Source organism: Tympanuchus pallidicinctus, unplaced genomic scaffold (genome assembly GCF_026119805.1).
Source record: "Tympanuchus pallidicinctus isolate F22 unplaced genomic scaffold, pur_lepc_1.0 scaffold1, whole genome shotgun sequence".
In the NCBI taxonomy this organism is placed as follows: Eukaryota; Metazoa; Chordata; class Aves; order Galliformes; family Phasianidae; genus Tympanuchus; species Tympanuchus pallidicinctus.
The window spans coordinates 35350928-35367591 of record NW_026294618.1 but is presented as its reverse complement, the minus strand read 5'-3'; the positions used below and the strand labels follow the sequence as shown (position 1 = coordinate 35367591).

At 43.2% G+C, this 16664-nt stretch overlaps 1 protein-coding gene across 2 annotated transcripts in view; it reads left to right on the top strand.

Moving 5' to 3' along the window:
• BACH2 (BTB domain and CNC homolog 2) overlaps nt 1-16664 on the top strand; it is a 182590-nt gene that overhangs the window by 39202 nt on the left and 126724 nt on the right. The gene's annotated exons all lie outside the window — the stretch shown is intronic.

Sequence of the window (16664 nt, the reverse complement as noted above, 5' to 3'; positions counted from 1 at the left end):
GCCCTTTGTCAGGAGCTGAGTGGCAGAGGGAGGTGACAAGGTATAATAAGAGCCCGTGGCTGGCTGCTAAATTAATTCAGACCCAGCAAGAGAGTGTAAGTTCTGGCAGCGAGGGTAGTTTCTGAATGGGACACTGTTGCTGGGGCTGAGACATTTTTCGTTATCTCAGGCTGTTAAAACTGAAGTTGTTCTTGTGTGTGTGTGTGTTGTTGTCATTCTTAGGCTAAGAGTCAGGCTTAATTCAGCCTCTTAGAACTTCATTAATGTACAAAGAAAACTCCAGGCCTAGGGAAGAAGGTCAAATGATTAGCTGTCCCTTCAGACTATGGAATGCTGAATCTGTGACTGTTTTCCTTGAATTCTCCATTTTAAAAGATTTCTGGCTCAGAACAGATTGTTATCTGCTAAAATACCCCTACCTGTGTCTTTGCTGTAGCAGACTAACTCTGGGTGTTTTGTATGAATGAAGACAATTTCTTCTTGCAGAATGGTAGCAGTTGTAATGTGCAGTATTTAAGAATACTACCAGTATGTTGGCAGTTACCTTAAAATATCATCTTTAATATATTCAGACCCTACTTGTTAAGAAATGTGAGTTGTTAGCTAAAATGCATCTCTTATGTTTTTAATCATTCTAATTATTTTCCTAACTGAGAGGCAGAGATGGCTGGAAGGGGGACATTTGGGGTGCTAATTGCAGTGCATTTTAAGTGGAGCCAGATCCTGACCTCACGTTTCTTAGGCAGTCCTGGTGAAGCCATCAGGCTTTTCTGGAACATAAGGGTTTTCCCCGTGTCTATTTGATTTCAGGATAATGGCTTACAGTGGCTTTTTCACACACTTAATTCTCACATGCATGAGAAAGTAGAAGAGCATGTATCCTTGTCAGTATAGACTTTCGCTTTTCAGCACAGATTTTTTTGAGGAGCAGATCAGCAGAGCTGGTTGCCTTAGACTGAGCTGTTTCTAACTGGAGATTCCTTTGCATTTTCTTTGTTAGATGCTAGGCAGAAAAAAAAAAAAAAAGCAATTGCAGCTTTGCATTTCTGTATTCATGCCCGAGAAGGATATTTAAATAGTATGTGAATGGGTGTGGATTTAGTATTTCCTCCAGCCAGCTTCTTTTTAATGTTAAATTGCATCCTCTGGAAAGATAGTTGCTGTATCAACATCAGCATAATGACATTTTATTAAAAAATCAATATCCAGCCATAGGAATGTGTCTTGGTGTAAACAGTTGTGTGCTTATGGCTGTGATGTGTATATGTTTGCAAATGTAATGGACTTGGTAACTTGGATAAACACTGTATGTGTGACTCATTGTGGAGTATGAGCTTACTTAAAGCAGCAAGTGTGGGATTTGTTGAATATCGTGTTGCTTGCATCCCTGCATACTTACATTAGGTCATGATTAATCTCAAATTGGCCAACAACCTGGGAGGAGAATTACTGCTGATCTCCCATAGGTGACTCCAGAAATAAACATAAGGATGGAAGTGCTGTAAAAAACATAAATAGTATTTAGAATTCATAGAATCATAAAGTAAACATATGGTACAAAGTCCTCTAAAATATAATGCTTGAAAGCTTTTTTTATAGTTTCAGAAAAGGTTTGTTTAGCTATCACAGGGAAAGTAAATATTTTCATTCCTTTTCTTCCCGTTCTCTCTCATTCCATTCCTCTTTCTTCTTTACTTTTCTTTAGTTTTGGGCAGGGGCACCAAAACCAGGCATGCTTAGAAAGCTCCATTTGGGGTACTTTGCTAATTACCCTTCTCTTGGTGGAGTCTCATGGTGTTTGTGCAATGTCAGGACAGAGTTGGTGCCAGCGGACACGATGGCTGCTGCAGCAGCCCCAGGGTCTGTCAGGACAGTGTCCATTTTGTAGCACAACACATCAAGACTTGACACTGGGCAATGCGATCCCAGCATGTGCTCTAGGTGCACAGGGGGCTGCATGCTGTGGCATCCCCAGTCTTTGGACATGCTTTTAGGGTGACATTTCAAGTGCCAGTAGCAGGGTGGCGTGTCGGGAAGAGAGGCTGATGCTGTGAGAGGTGAAGGAGGAAGATGGGGAGCAGGGGGCTCGGCAGGGAGGGCAGCAGGAGAGGGGATGCCGGGAGGAACATTCAGCTCTGGGGGGAAATGCTATGTGCTTTGCAGTTGCCTGTGTGGATAGAAACCAGATGGTGTGCTGGAACACCCGCTCACTCGGGTGACGGTGGAGCCAAACATATGGTTAATGGTTAGGAGGAATAGCTCGCAGAGCCAGGGCTTTGCTGACTGCCTCGCATTACAGATTGCTACAGTGTGTCATTACGTTGCCAAACTAAGTGCTTAATACTCAGTGCAGCACTGGGCACACATGGGTGCTGATGACTTTCCACGCAGAGCTGGCGCAGCCGGGAGGCTGACATCACGCGTGACTCCACGCGTCCCCCACCGCATCCTCTAGACCCCACTCACCGTGGAAGTGCCGTAAATCTGGGGTTTTACAAGCCCCAAACCTACAGCAGGCAGCTTTCCTGTTCTGCGTGCGTGCCTTTAATCCAGTTATTTCCAGCGGCGTACGGTTAGGTTTTGCTTTTCTCCCCACAGCGTCCAAGTTCACCTCGTCTGTGGCCCTGCGCTTACATGCCCGGCATTTGAAGTTCCTGCGCCGGGAGCTTTGGGCAACACCAGGCCCATGTTATCTAAGGAACTGCTGAGCTCATTCATCTCCTTTTCACGGCCCGCTTCCTTTTATTTTTAGCCAAATCCGTCAGGCCTGACAGGCGGGTAATTTGAGCCAGAGAAAGGGCAAAGCTCCAGGTCCTTTCCACAAAGCAATTCTTCTCCTCCCTCCTGGGAAGGCTCCAAACTCGGCCTGCTCCAGGCAGATGGATTTGTTGAGTCATGTGAGATCATTTACACAAAAACACAGTGAGGCGGTGAAGAAAGAAAAAAAAAAAAAAAAGGGAAAGAAAAAGAAAACGCAGGGGGAAGGGGTGGGGGAGCGTGTGCTGCTGTTGGTTGGGCTGCAAGGGTAGGAAATGTGCTGCGCGGCAGCGAGACGGAGGAATGCAGCGGATTCATTCTTGTATAAGGTAATGTCTAGTTTACAGTGCAGGGTGGAGCCAGCGTGGAGAAATCACTCGAAAACAGATTACTCATTTAAAACTAAAATTTCTCCTCGAAATAGAACAACCGAGACCCAAAACAACCAGCAAGCTGCGCACGCACACAACAAAGGGCATGCTGTTGACAGTGCTGGTTTCTAGGAGCGAGGAGCTCCTAGCCGGGGCTGCTGGAAAGCAGCTCACCCCAGTACTGCAGGAATGGCTTTGCCAGGGCCAGCGAGTCCCATAACAGCAATGTTGTGTGCCCACTGGGGATGGTTTGGGGTGCTGGGAAGGAACAATGTAGTGCCCATGATGAGCAAGCTGCTGGCCACAGCGGGGCCACAGTGGGGCCATGCTTTCCTTGTGGAACAATCTGCGCCACAGTGGGGAGTGAACTGCGTTTGGGCATGGGGATTGAAGGCTGATTGTGTTACCATTTGCAGCCTAAACTAACCCTGGCGTGTTTGGGATTGTTTTGTTTATTTGAGTGGGTGGTAAAGGAGAACATCCAGCTTGGGGTTGTTTAGATCTTCGTGCATCCCCGAGAGAATTAGATTGGGTTAATTTTGCCATTTTGTAATGATATGTATTCAAACCTTAAATAGACATGGACTGTATTTAAATATTCTTAATATGATTTCCAGTTACTCTAGATTTTCTAACATGGCAATATTGAATGTCAGTGTGTCATCCTGATGATGACTGAGAGCTGGAGCAGAAACTGCAATTGGAAATTAGTGGAGCGCATACACAATAAAGCAAGTTCAATGCAAAGTATTTTCTTTAATTCTTTGCTGTACTTAAGGAACTCATGTATGTGCGAATGCAGGTTTGCATTTTAACTTGACTCTCTCACAAAAAAACAGCATCTTCTGCAGGCTCCACAGGGCAGTGTCCAGTCAAAGTTCTGTCGTTCTGGGAGGGGAGTGTTTGCTTGCAGCCTGCCCCACTCTGCTTGGCCTTGTCTTCCTTTTTTCTTCTCCCGCTTCTTTTTTTGTCATGCTTTCATCTGAAAGGCCACTGGATTTCACGGCTTGCTCACTGCGCCGCGCTGTGCTATTGAGCATGTTTGGCATGGAGAAAGACTTCTCAGCTAGACCAGCTTTCTGCTTAAGAGTTTTCTCACTAGGAGGAAAGCCTTTGTCCCCCATCTCTTTATCAGCCCCCCTCATTAATTGTGGAGAAGGAGCACTTGGCAGCACCCCGAGTCCCGGCTGGGTCCCACATTGGCCACTGCACAAACTCACGGCAGGGTCCTTGCCCGTCAGCTCACAGCTGAGGTTCTGGAGTGAGGAGTGAGAAGCAGCAAGGGATGAGAGTGTAAAGAGGCCAAACTGGAGACCAGGGCTGTGTGTTAAAGGGTGACCACGTAACTAGAAATCACTACTGTAGGTTGTACTGAGATTCTCCAAGAAGTTACAGAGAAGGACGGTGTTGCTATTTATTCTTTTTGCATAGTTGCTGTAATGTTCTTTCTCCCCACATCCACAAATATCTCGTTATCCTGCATTTTCTCTTGCTGTGAGCAACATTTCTCATAGTTTACACAGAGCTGCAATTCATGTTAAAATCTCACTTTATAAAGTCGACCTCCCATCATTGACTGTGGGATTTCCACCAGAAAAGAAGTTTGTGAGGAGCCAAAGTTTTGTTTTTTTTTTTTTTAAGATTTTGTCTGAGTGAACAACTTCTGTGTAATTCCTCTATTAACTTTTCGGGTCCATAGCTTCATCACTGTTTATTGCACTTGGAAGACTTGTAATTTTACTTAATACCCTACACCCTAATATCTCCTTTCTCTCCCCTTAAGTTGCCACATTCATTGTTTTCTGCTTCTTTATATCAGACATCCAGCCAGACTAGACAGGTTTTGGGAACTGTTTGTGACCTGACTATCAGGAAAATCAGCCTTACTCTTCCTTCTCTCTCTTTCAGAGCTGCTCAACTTCCCCTCCTTTGTCTAAAAATTGTGTTGTCTGTAAGATGCTATCAACCTCATACTTCTTTTATCTCACTTCTCATATCACTTCCATTATTCTGGCCATACTACCTCTTCCTGTATCTCACGATTAGACCAGGAATTTCTTCGTTGCTGGCACCTTCCCTTGCTGCACGTACCGTGGCGCTGCCTCCTTTGGGATCCAAGGAAGTGCTTACGTGTTATGTCATGCCTTGCACTTGGCTTCAGTTTCCACAGTATACACCAGGTAGAGGGTATCTTCTTGAGTAATGATTCTTGCATTGCAACCAGCTGCTCTCTTCTCAGCACTGAGCTCACAGTGCTAGCATTTGAGAAGGGAAATTCCTTGGCAGATGTGTGTTAAGTCTTAAAGGTGTTGTGGTATCTCTGTATACTGTTCTAGACCTGCACTGTTGGCCTCCCATCTGAACTATTTGCATTAGATTGTCTCTTCTTTAGCTCATGTTATTTCCACACTGGGATTCTACATTATTTCCTGAGAAGAGTTGAATACAGAATGTCTCCAGAGCTGAGAGCTATAACTGCTCAATTTTCTCTAAGAGACAGACTTGTTCCCCATTTACAGAGCTGAATTCTAACTGTGATGAGCAGTGGTTGTCACCATGGCCATCCAGGTCAGAAGCAGAGCAGAAGATCCTTGGTGCCTCGTAACCCAAAGCAGCAGAACTGTGGGTTCTGCTCTGAGGTTTGACCTAGTTGCTCATAAAAAAAAGATGCAACTCGTAGCTGGTTCCTGGAATTCACACCACTGAGGCACACCAAAGCACTTGCTGTTATTTCAGCAGGAAAGGCTGTTTTTCTTTCCTTCAGGCTTGAAAGATCTTCATTTCCTTCCAAAGATCTTATTCTATGCCATAATTGTACAGCCTTCCCCAATCTGAAGTTGTGCCAAGGAGAGTCTTGCAAGCAAGGTAACCCTGTACTTTGAGCTCCAATTATGCCCTAAGGAAGGATTGAATAGCAATTCCCTCCCACAGAAAACTTGATCAAACTTCAAATCCTCTGCAGAGGGATCAGTGGGCTGAGAGCTGATTTCTAAGAAGAGTGGGGCAGTGACCTCCTTATATCTCAAAGTATTCGTTTATGGCATTTACGAGCATGCATTTATCTTACATAAATCTCTAGACTGACTTGTTCTCCCTACAGAAAGTCATGGAAACCTTGATGTATTGGTGGCAATTTCCTCTACTTAATGCATGCATCCACAGGGCAGCCCAGAGATGAAGCGAGGTTTGTTCTAAACATTTATTAATCTAAATTATACGGAGCTTTTTAAGGCATTAAGTGTACATAGATTTTTCTCATCCACCAGTGAACTGGTGCAGTGCAGAAGTGCAAGACTGTTCATAATGTATTCTGAAACTTAGCTTTTTCTAGTTGTGGCCAAATCCCATTAGCTGTGATTTTCCTACTTCCTTTTCCTCCTGTTGAGCCTTCTGGATGGTGGCTTCTCTGAACAGCTTGCTTGGGGAATCTGCTTTGAAAATCGCCCAGCCTGCTCTCTATTCTCAAAGCAAGCAAAACTTGGGGAGCAGCTTATCACCCACTCATCAGCAAACTTCAGCAAGCTTCTGCTACAAAGCCTCTGTCGGGTATAGGCCAACCAAGCTTAAATTTCTTTCCTTTCCACTCAGTTGAACGCAGCAGAGGTAAAAGTCTTTTCAGAGATTAAACTTTGCCTGATGGTTTAATGATATATCATTCCTAACAGACAGCACAGGATGTGTAAAATTGACTTCTTTATTCCCTTTTAGCATCCTCAGAGATACTTAAGAATTGCTTAGGGGTTTCTGGCAAAGGTGTGTCAGCATCATCTGATATTGCTGCTGTAGTAGCAGGTTTTTTAAGTTAATATTAAAAGAACTAAGTTGTTTTAGGACTCTGTTCACCCCATTAGCTTTTATTTTTAATGAACAGTTTCTGTAGCATTTCTAACTTCTAACACGATCTTTTCTTGTTTGTTTGTTTGTTTGTTTTTTTAATTTTGATCCTGTTATAAATTAAATTGACGTCAGCAAATCCTGTTCCTGATCATACACTGTAAAAAGGTCCCTTTTTACCTAAGTTGCAGACCTCTTGCTTGTTCACAGCCTTTGCGTAATTAATGGGAACATGCTATTATTCCCTAATACATTTATTCATGTATGATAGATATTTGTGGGCCTTATTTGGCATTAAATGAATGCATCACTGCTCCTGAGGCGTTTTGGTGGCTAAATAGCTGGTGTTATATCCTCTGGTTACTCATTTTGATGTTTTTCCTGTGTCCATACTGCAGCGTGTGTGTTACACAAATATTTTTAGTCACAGCCCTGTCAGGTTGGTTTAAGAAATAGAAATGTCCTCATTTTTCAGAGATGTTTATCTGTAGGTGAGTGGAATTATATGAATGTGTTTTCTCAGTTGATCAAATTCTAAGTGCTAAGATGAAAGGCCCTCTATTATGTTAGTACTCCTCTTGCAAAAGCAGGGCTGTTTGCCTGAGCAGGGCGATTTATCTTCTGTATCCGCTTCTCTAATTACAGCATGAAAAGACCCTAAAGAATCCTGCTAGCAGAAGATCTCCTTATTGCAACCAGTGTAAAAATCAGGTTTAAAATGCATTTTAACTGGTGCTCAGTTCCACATTTACTACCTCTTAATTACCGTAGTCACAGCATAAGTAAATGAATTTGATAGCTTACTTGATCGTGCAAATATCGAATGTCTTTCTACTTCATCAAAATCCTCCTTTCATCAAAGATATCTGCTGTCACATAGCTCCAAGCTGTTGCCTGTTGATTTAGTAAAGGGGAGCATCATATTTGGGAAACAAAAAAGCAGCACTTGTACGTTTGCTTATTACTGAGAAATGGTGAGAATATTTTATCAATTTCAGCTTCTTGTTTTCTCTTTGAGTACTTTCTCAAAATTAATAATGAAGTGCTAAAAAGCGAAATTGTCACACCATCGCCTTCTGGCAGGATGACATAAATAATTAACAAGGGCTATCTCTCTGCTTGGTTTTGGGTTGATTGCTTATTGTTTCGACATCCTGCCATGAATGGCTTTGAAGCTCCTGCAGAATGCTTGAATTGTGCTGGACCAGCTCAACCTTATTGCTGCCTTTCTCTGCGTAGTCCACATTGATATCTGGCTTCACAATCAGGATTGATGTCAGAATCCAGATGGTTTTGCTCTTTTTTTTCTCTTGGATGCGTCACTTGGGTACAAGTATCAGTGGGACTTTGAAGTCCCTCTGTAGGCCATGATTGTAGAGCTTGAAGGGCCACATCTCACACAGGTCACACAGAGCTGCAGCAGGTATTCATGGCACAGCCACACTTGCTCAGATGCAATTTACAGAGCAAGAGGTTAAAAGGCCAGCATAAATCACAGTCTAAAGCAGGCTTTTTCATCTTTGATCCATTCTTAAGTGATGCTAGTTTGGTGACACAGTTCAAGTGTATGGCCAACAGTTTTGACTGACCACAGGCTGACAGCTTCACACCCAAAAGGAAGTCATTTTTTCTATTGAGTTTTGCCCCTTTTGTTGTAATTGGAAATAACTGCAAATAAAGGGCCAGAGGTTTATGAGGGTATTGTGGACTGTTCACTTATTAAGATAAATATGTGATTAATTCTTTGTGGGGCAAGTTGGAGAATAGTTTATACCTTAAACCGTGGAAAAGTTTTTGTATTTAATGCTGATTTTAACCATGAAGCATCAGTGACTTAGGTACCATTCGAAATGCTGCATGCAAAAATAACCCAAGGGTTGGAACACCTGCCCTACGAGAACAGGCTAAGAAATGGGGCTGTTCATTGTGAAAGCTCTGGAGAGACCTGGTGGCAGCCTTTCATTATCTAAAAGGGTGGATGGGGGTGGCATGGATGAAGGGGCATAAGAAAGTAGGGGACAGACTCTTTAACAAAGTCTGTTGTGATAGGACAAAGGGAAATCATTTCAAACTTAAAGAGGGGAGATTGGATAGAAGAAAAAAGCTTTTTATGATAAGGACAGTGAAGTGCTGGAACAGGTTGCCTAGAGAGGTGGTGGATGATCCATTCCTGGAGACATCCAAGGTCAGGCTGGACCAGACTTTGAGTGACCTGATCTAGCTGTGCATGTCCCTTTTCACTGCAGCTGAGTTCGACTGGATGACCTTTAGTGTCCCTTCCAATTCAAATGATTCTATGATTTTATGAAGTAATGCTGTAATTTCCAAACAGAAGAGGAGATGCATGCAAGCTGGTGACACATATTTTGATTTTCGGTACAGTAGGTGGCAGGAGAGACAAAATGACAGCTTGACTGAGGTAGCTGCTTGTCCTCATGCCAATAATGAAAGAAGGCCTCACCACATCTGCACCCAGTATCTGAGCAAGGCTGTACTGTCTGGTGATCACAGAATCACAGAATCACAGAATTGTAGGGGTTGGAAGGGACCTCCAGAGATCATCGAGTCCAACCCCCCTGCCAAAGCAGGTTCCCTACAGCAGGTCACACAGGGAGGCATCCAGGCAGGTCTTGAACATCTCCAGAGAAGGAGACTCAATGTCTGTCTGTCAGCTGATGTAATAGACATGATGACATAAAAAGGTGGAATGTTAGACACTTACCGTGATACCCATGTTATATGAAGCACAGCACATAGCATCTTATATTTCTACATTGTCTTCTGGTAGGCACCAGGGACTGAAGGGCAGCCCCAGCCCCAGGTAAGGCTGTGGCCATTTATCCTCCTTGTCTTCCCACTGTGTCCTTTGCTCAGACTCCCTTCCTTCTGTCTTGCAGAAGTGTTGGTGCCTATAAGGCCATACCATGAACTTCCTGATGGGGTGAATCCAGCCAACATCTAACTGAAAACATGGATGGTGTTTCTGCAGCTCAGCAGTACTGCATGCTCATGAAAGTAGAGTTAGGCAAGGGAGCAAGAGGCTGATTGCTTTGGGCTGTAGTAGAGCTGCCCCTTTGAAAGAGTCACAGAATCACAGAATCACCAAGGTTGAAAAAGACCTTCAAGATCACCCAGTCCAACCATCCACCTATCACCAATAGTATTCACTAAACCATGTCTCTCAACACAACATCCAAACGTTCCTTGCACACCTCCAGGATCGGTGACTCCACCACCTCTCTGAGCAGCCCATTCCAGTGCCTGACCACTCTTTCAGAAAAGTAGTATTTCCTGACATCCAGCTTAAATCTCCCCTGGCACAACTTGAAGCCATTCCCTCTAGTTCTATCAGTAGTTACACAAGAGAAGAGGCCAACCCCCAGCTCACTGCAACCTCCCTTCAGGTAGATAGAGAGAGCAATGAGGTCTCCCCTGAGCCTCCTCTTCTCCAGGCTGAACATTCCCAGCTCCTTCAGCCTCTCCTCATAAGCCCTGTGCTCCAGACCCCTCACCAGCTTTGTTGCCCTTCTTTGAACCTACTCCAGGGCCTCAATGTCTTTCTTGCAGTGAGGGGCCCAAAACAGTACTTAAGGTGCGGCCTCACCAGTGCTTAGTACAGGGGGACAGTCACTTCTCTGTTCCTGCTGACAACGCTATTCCTGATGCAAGCCAGGATGCCATTGGCCTTCTTGGCCACCTGGGCACACTGCTGGCTTGTGTTCAGCTGAGCATCAACCAATACCCCCAGGTCCATTTCCTCTACGCAGTCTTCCAGCCATTCTGCCCCAAGCCTGTAGGGTTGCCTGGGGGACCTATAAACCCATCAAACAAGACAGAAGAGGTACTTCTTTAATGGACAGTAAAATAGGTGCTTGATATCTAATATTTCAGTATCTGACACTCTGGGGCTTGAGATCTGTAGTGAGGTAAAGTAACAATAAAAGTCTGAAGAACATCTGTTTTCTAAGAATACATGAGTCTTTCCTAATGGAGAGGCAAACTAAAGAAGTGAGATAGATTAATACTGTTCTTCCATCTCTCTTTTTTAAAGGTGAAAGAGATGCTCCTCATCTCACTTCAGTTAAGGTGAACAGATTGTTTCCTTTCTTATTTATGAGAGATTTAGCCTCTCATTGCAGACGAAGACATATCTGCTTCGATTCATGTAACTCTATCAAGGTCAACAAAGTTGTATTTGTGAAAGAGAAAAGAAGGTTTGGCTCAGGATTTGTAACTGCAGAAATGAAACAGTTTTGTCTATTGATTTATAGGGAATTAGTGTATGGCTAAAATCAGTCTAGCCATTTGCTGTGTTTTTTTCCAAGGATTGTTCTCTGGAGTGGAGGACTTCTGGTCATGATGGAAACAGCTTTATTGTGTAGACCTGCCAGAGGGCATTGAATTTGCCCTAGAGCCGAAAGAGTCGAAACATATTTGACTCATACTTGTGAGAGAATCTTGTACCAGCTTCCAAGGATTACTTTAGCTATTTATCTGTAATTGTCCATGAACTGAATTCTGGCAAAGCAAAACATCTAGTCATATGATGGCCTAAATTCTGCATATTCCTCTGATGGGTAATACTGTTGAGCAACAATTCTTCATTACTTATTTTCTGTGTTTGTGCCCATTTCTTTAATAAAATTTTTGCTTGCATTCTTTGGATATATTAGTGTTGCTTTTGCAGTTGAAGTTTTCTGAAAATTGAACTGGTGTTGCAGTTATAAAACTGTCAGTGTGATGTAGTGGCAAGGACAGGACATCTGTTTAGGAGCTTGCTTGGTTGACTTTGCTAGAAAGCTTGACTGCCCCATAGATAGAACCTGAGCACCTCTGGGCATCTAAAAGAGGATGAAATACCACCCTCTTGTTGATGAGAAATGGAGGCTAGAACATAGTGATTTATTGAAGGTCATGAAAGAAACCTGAAAGGCTGAGATCTAGGTCTCCTCCACCCCACCCTAGGAGCTCAATCCTATAACTTTTAGCACAGTTAAGTTTGTTTCCTCTCCCTTGAGAAACTTGAGAATCTTCCCTTTGGAAAAATACCTGTCCCTATCACAGGAGAAGTAGGTGCAGATTGAAAACTTTAGGATGAAGGTTAAGACTCTCTATCATGCAAAACAGCACATTTAGAGAGTAGCTGTAGTTTGTATATTTCAAGGGGAAATGATTTGAGGGACATAAACAAAAGTTGGTAGCTGTTCTGTCTTTGCTTTACATGCAATTCAGAGCTCAGTAACTGAAGTGGAATAGGGATCTGGGTCTATACTGAGCTTGAACGGCAGTGAAGCAATATGGTCCCACCCAAGGACAGGTCTTTTTTCACACAAAAGCCATTTGCCTTAAAAAATTTGTTATATTTCAGATAGTAATACATTGAAATAAAAATGTGCAAATATTTAGTTGTTTCTGTAACCAGGTTTAAGTGTGGGGTGTTATACTTGGCGAAGAAGCTCAGGGAGAATTCCTATTGTGCAAAAGCAGTAGCTGTCTGATGCTAGTTATGAAAAACAGATTAAAACAGTCATTTTAAAATGAATTTCCATAAAGAGCTTGTAGGAGGGCTTAGGCTGCTCTGGAGGAAGTCTGACTGCACTTTAAAGTAGACACCTGGATTGGTAATTGAGAAAATATTGTTAAACAGCTGAAATTTAAATAAATTTAAGTACAGCTTCATTGTAATAATTTCCCAAAAGACACATTGGTAATTCTGCTAAATAGAGAGTTTAATAGACTTCAATAATGTGTACTTTGGAGACTCTATACACAAAGGAATTATGCATAAAACATTCATTATGGTAAACTGCTACCTTTTCATGTAACTAGGAATCTGTTGAAACAAAACTAGTGCACTGTATGTGGAAACATGTTGCTGGGTGTTAACAGAATCAATTATCACCACCTTGCCTGTTGCTTCACCTGTGTTGATCGAATTTGCAACCTGTATTGCTTTGTCCAGGAATAAGCAGATTTGTGGACATAGATATTAGTTTGTTTTTGAGGAATTCTTTGTCCGCAGGAGCTTTGTTAAGATGGAACACAGCTGTTGCTCAGTCACACTTCCCTAACTCTGGAGCCAATGCTAGGCTATGTTTGCCTTTGAAGCACCTGCTCTGTGTCATAAGAAGAAATACCTGATAAGAAACATGGACTAACTCTCCTTTTTTTTAAAGTAATAATAAAGAAAAAAAAGCACCACCAACAAAAGAAAGCAATGCTAGCAAGCTGTTCTAAGCCAATTTTGCATTTGATTTCAATATGCTGCTGCTGAGGGCCCTGCTGGAGAACAGTCGAGAAAGAGGAAGGAGCAGATGCTTTTGGTAGAACAGTAGGGCATTTATCTCTTTTAATGAGGTAACATCATTAGTGCTGACAAAGTGCTGCAAATCAATACATGTAATGGACTGCTGCTGTCTTTCAGTAGTGCACAGATTGCTGTACTTCTGAGCATTCAAATCTGCTGAATCACAGGTCAGGCGTTATCTCTTGTGATACTTTTTTTTTTTTCTTTTAAACCATTTTGATATTCCCCCTCCCTAATCTTTGCCTTTGATCTGAGAGATCTGGAGCACTCTGCCAGGATCTGTGTTGGTGCAGGCAGAAATGCCCTGATGTTAAGAGCATGGGAGCGCATTTAAATGCTGCATACGTCTGCTGTGATGCAAGGAACTTCCTTTTAATTGGAAAACATGAGGTTACTCATGTCTCTTTGAGCCTGATTCCTTCTGCCTAAAATGGCTGCAGGTTCTGTTGTTGTTTTCTATCTCCTACCCTCTGCCTGTTTCCTTTAGAGCAGCAGTGTCGTGTTGGCGGTACCAATCATGTCAGCTGGTGACACCCACTGACCCCAGCATTCAGCAACAAAGACTGTGGGAGGATGGCCAAAATGAGGTGGCTGCTGTGCTGACCAGGGAGGAGGAGTGGGTCAGGGGAACTGGGGGGTCATGGCCTTTTTCCGTGCAAAATCCATAGGTGTGAAAATCATCCACACCGTTGTGTGCACGGTGACCAAGGAAAGAATGAGGGAGATTGCAACAGAGATGTTCCCTTTATTCTTCCCTTCGTAGGTGGTAAACAGCAGCACATGACTGCTATAGTATGAAAATTAAAACAAAGCAAACAAAAAAAGAAGCAACCACAGAATGAATCTGAATTTGAAAAAAGCGTGGAGATTTTAATAATGTCTGTTTCAAATGGCTCGATTTCCCCCCCAAACTCCCATCAAAATCATGTCATCCTTCACCAAAAGTGTGTATTATAACCAAAACATTTGAGGCGCACTGCTTGTTTATCAGAGAGCCCAAGGGTAACGCCTGGGCATTAGCACTGATTCCAGGAAAAGGGGCTGTTGATAAGAAAGATTCATCTGAATACATCACACATGTTTAAAAAAAGAAAATGTGGTTCCTCTTTCTTTTTTTATCTGCATGCCCCTCCCAGCCTGGGCTTCCCACACCTGCTTGCGGTGAAAGAATATGAACAGAATCGTAGATTTCTCCCCATTAACTGTTGCCTGACAGCTCTGGCAAATGGTCCAGTTTTTCTTTATTTGGCTTTCTTGCTCTCTGCCACACACACAACAAGCCTCTGCCATCACTTCAGGCAATGCCATCAATGACAGAAGGCTTGACCACATTTTTGCCCCACTATGGGCTGGAAGATGGCAGCGTCTGTTGGAGATGAGAGCTGGGGGCTGCTGCAGTGACAGACCTGTGCAGTTAGCACTCCATGCTCCTTGCAACAAGTCCTTGCCAAGTAAAATCCTTATTAGCAGTTGGTTACTTCCTTGTGGTCTTGGACTGGAAGAAAGCAATGACCAGCAGATGCAGAAAAGGTATTGTCTGGTGAAAGTTGTGAGAACCTTGCTTCTCTTTTCTCCCCTCAAACCCCACAGAAAATCCCTTTTATTAATCGACGTTCCTACATCATGTACCACAGACTTTCTGCGCTATCTCACTCCAACAACTAAACACAAGTTCCCCTACTTTACATCAAGCTGTTGGAACAGGTCCAAAGGAGGGCAACAGAGATGATCAGAGGGCTCAAGTACCTCTCCTACAGGGACAGGCTGAGGGAGTTGGAGCTCTTCAGCCTGTTGAAGAGAAGACTCCAGAGGGACCTTATAGCAGCCTTCCAATACCTGAAGGGAGCCTGCAGGAAAGCTGGGGAGGGACTCTTTGTAAGGGCATGCAGCAACAGAATGAGGGGAAATGGCTTTAAACAGGAAATGGATAGATTTAGACAAGATATTAGGAAGAAATTCTTTACTGTGAGGGAGGTGAGACACTGGAACAGGTTGCCTAGTGAGGTTGTGAATGCCCCTTTCCTGGGGATGTTGAAGACTAGGCTGGATAGGGCTGTGAGCAACCTGGTCTAGCTGGAGGTGTCCCTGCCTATAGCACAGAAGTTGGAACTAGATGATTTTAAAGGTCCCTTCCAACCCAAAACATTCTATGATTCTACTCCCCTTCCAAAGCAAGGGTTACTGTACCCTTGCACATATTTCACCTTCCTCTGTCACTACAAGCACTTCAGTCTGATCAGTAAATACTTGGCCAAAACTTCTTGCCCTATGCCCAGTTAAATAAAAAGAAATGCCTTCTGCTTTGGTAAGGACAAGTCTTGCCTACATCTTTTTGCTCCCACCAGCAATGTTTCTCAACTGGCTTGGCCTCCAGGGGACTGATTTCATCTTACTGACTCCAAAGCAGTTACCAAATCTTTCTGTGATCAACAAATGAAGAGAAAATAAGATAGTCATGGGCTTTAAGGAGAGGAAAAAGAAAACCCTATCTTTTCCCAAGCACAGGGATTACTCACCCTTTCTTTCCTTTCCTCAGAATGACTGGGGTGACAGATGGCAAAGGGACAGAGACTGAAAGGGTCTGAAAATTAAAGAGCTGTTCATATTGCAGAATATTCCTGCATTAATATCGCCTCTTGCCCTTTTTTTTCTTCTCATGAAGAGGCTGTTCATCCTGTTTTAGCACTCTGTCTGAACTTGGTATTGCTTCTTGTGAAGAAGTCTCAGTGCTGCTCATCCACATTGTTTGAGCCTGTGAAGCTCACTGGCAGGTTTGGAAGTGATGAGACACAGACTGGGCCAGCTGTGAGGTTTGGTTATGTCTTGTAGCAAATGCAGGGCAAGGTGCTGGTAGAGAAGGGGCTGCTAGCATGCAATTGCAACACTGGTGGGCCAAGTTGTGTCGGCCTTACTTTTTCTGGGTGGTCGCTTGGCTTCTATGTAGCACATGAAAATAGATCTGCTGGAATGTGAAACTATGCCTTGTGCATTTCTCCCACAAGTACTTTATAGTTTTGACTGGCATGTGCTAAGGAAATAGAGAATAATAGAAAAAAAAACAGCAGTATAACTCTACCGCTGTGCTTCCTTTCCATAGGATTTGCACTTAAAGAAAAAAGACCAGTGTATGCTATTGTGTTAGTCATTTTTAGCAGTGAATTTCTTTGACAAACAAGGAGTATTTTTTCTTAAACTAATCGATCATTTAGATCTAGTTTAAATATCTATACTATAATAGTATAATCTACAGTTTAGGTATAGTTTCTCTTTACTTAGCGAATCCAAGCTCTTGTAAACCTCATACATGAATGATATACACAGGGTGAGGAGAGAAGAAGGTATGACCAGCACATCTTGTTCTCCACATATGGCTGCCATCCACTTACTGGTTCTTA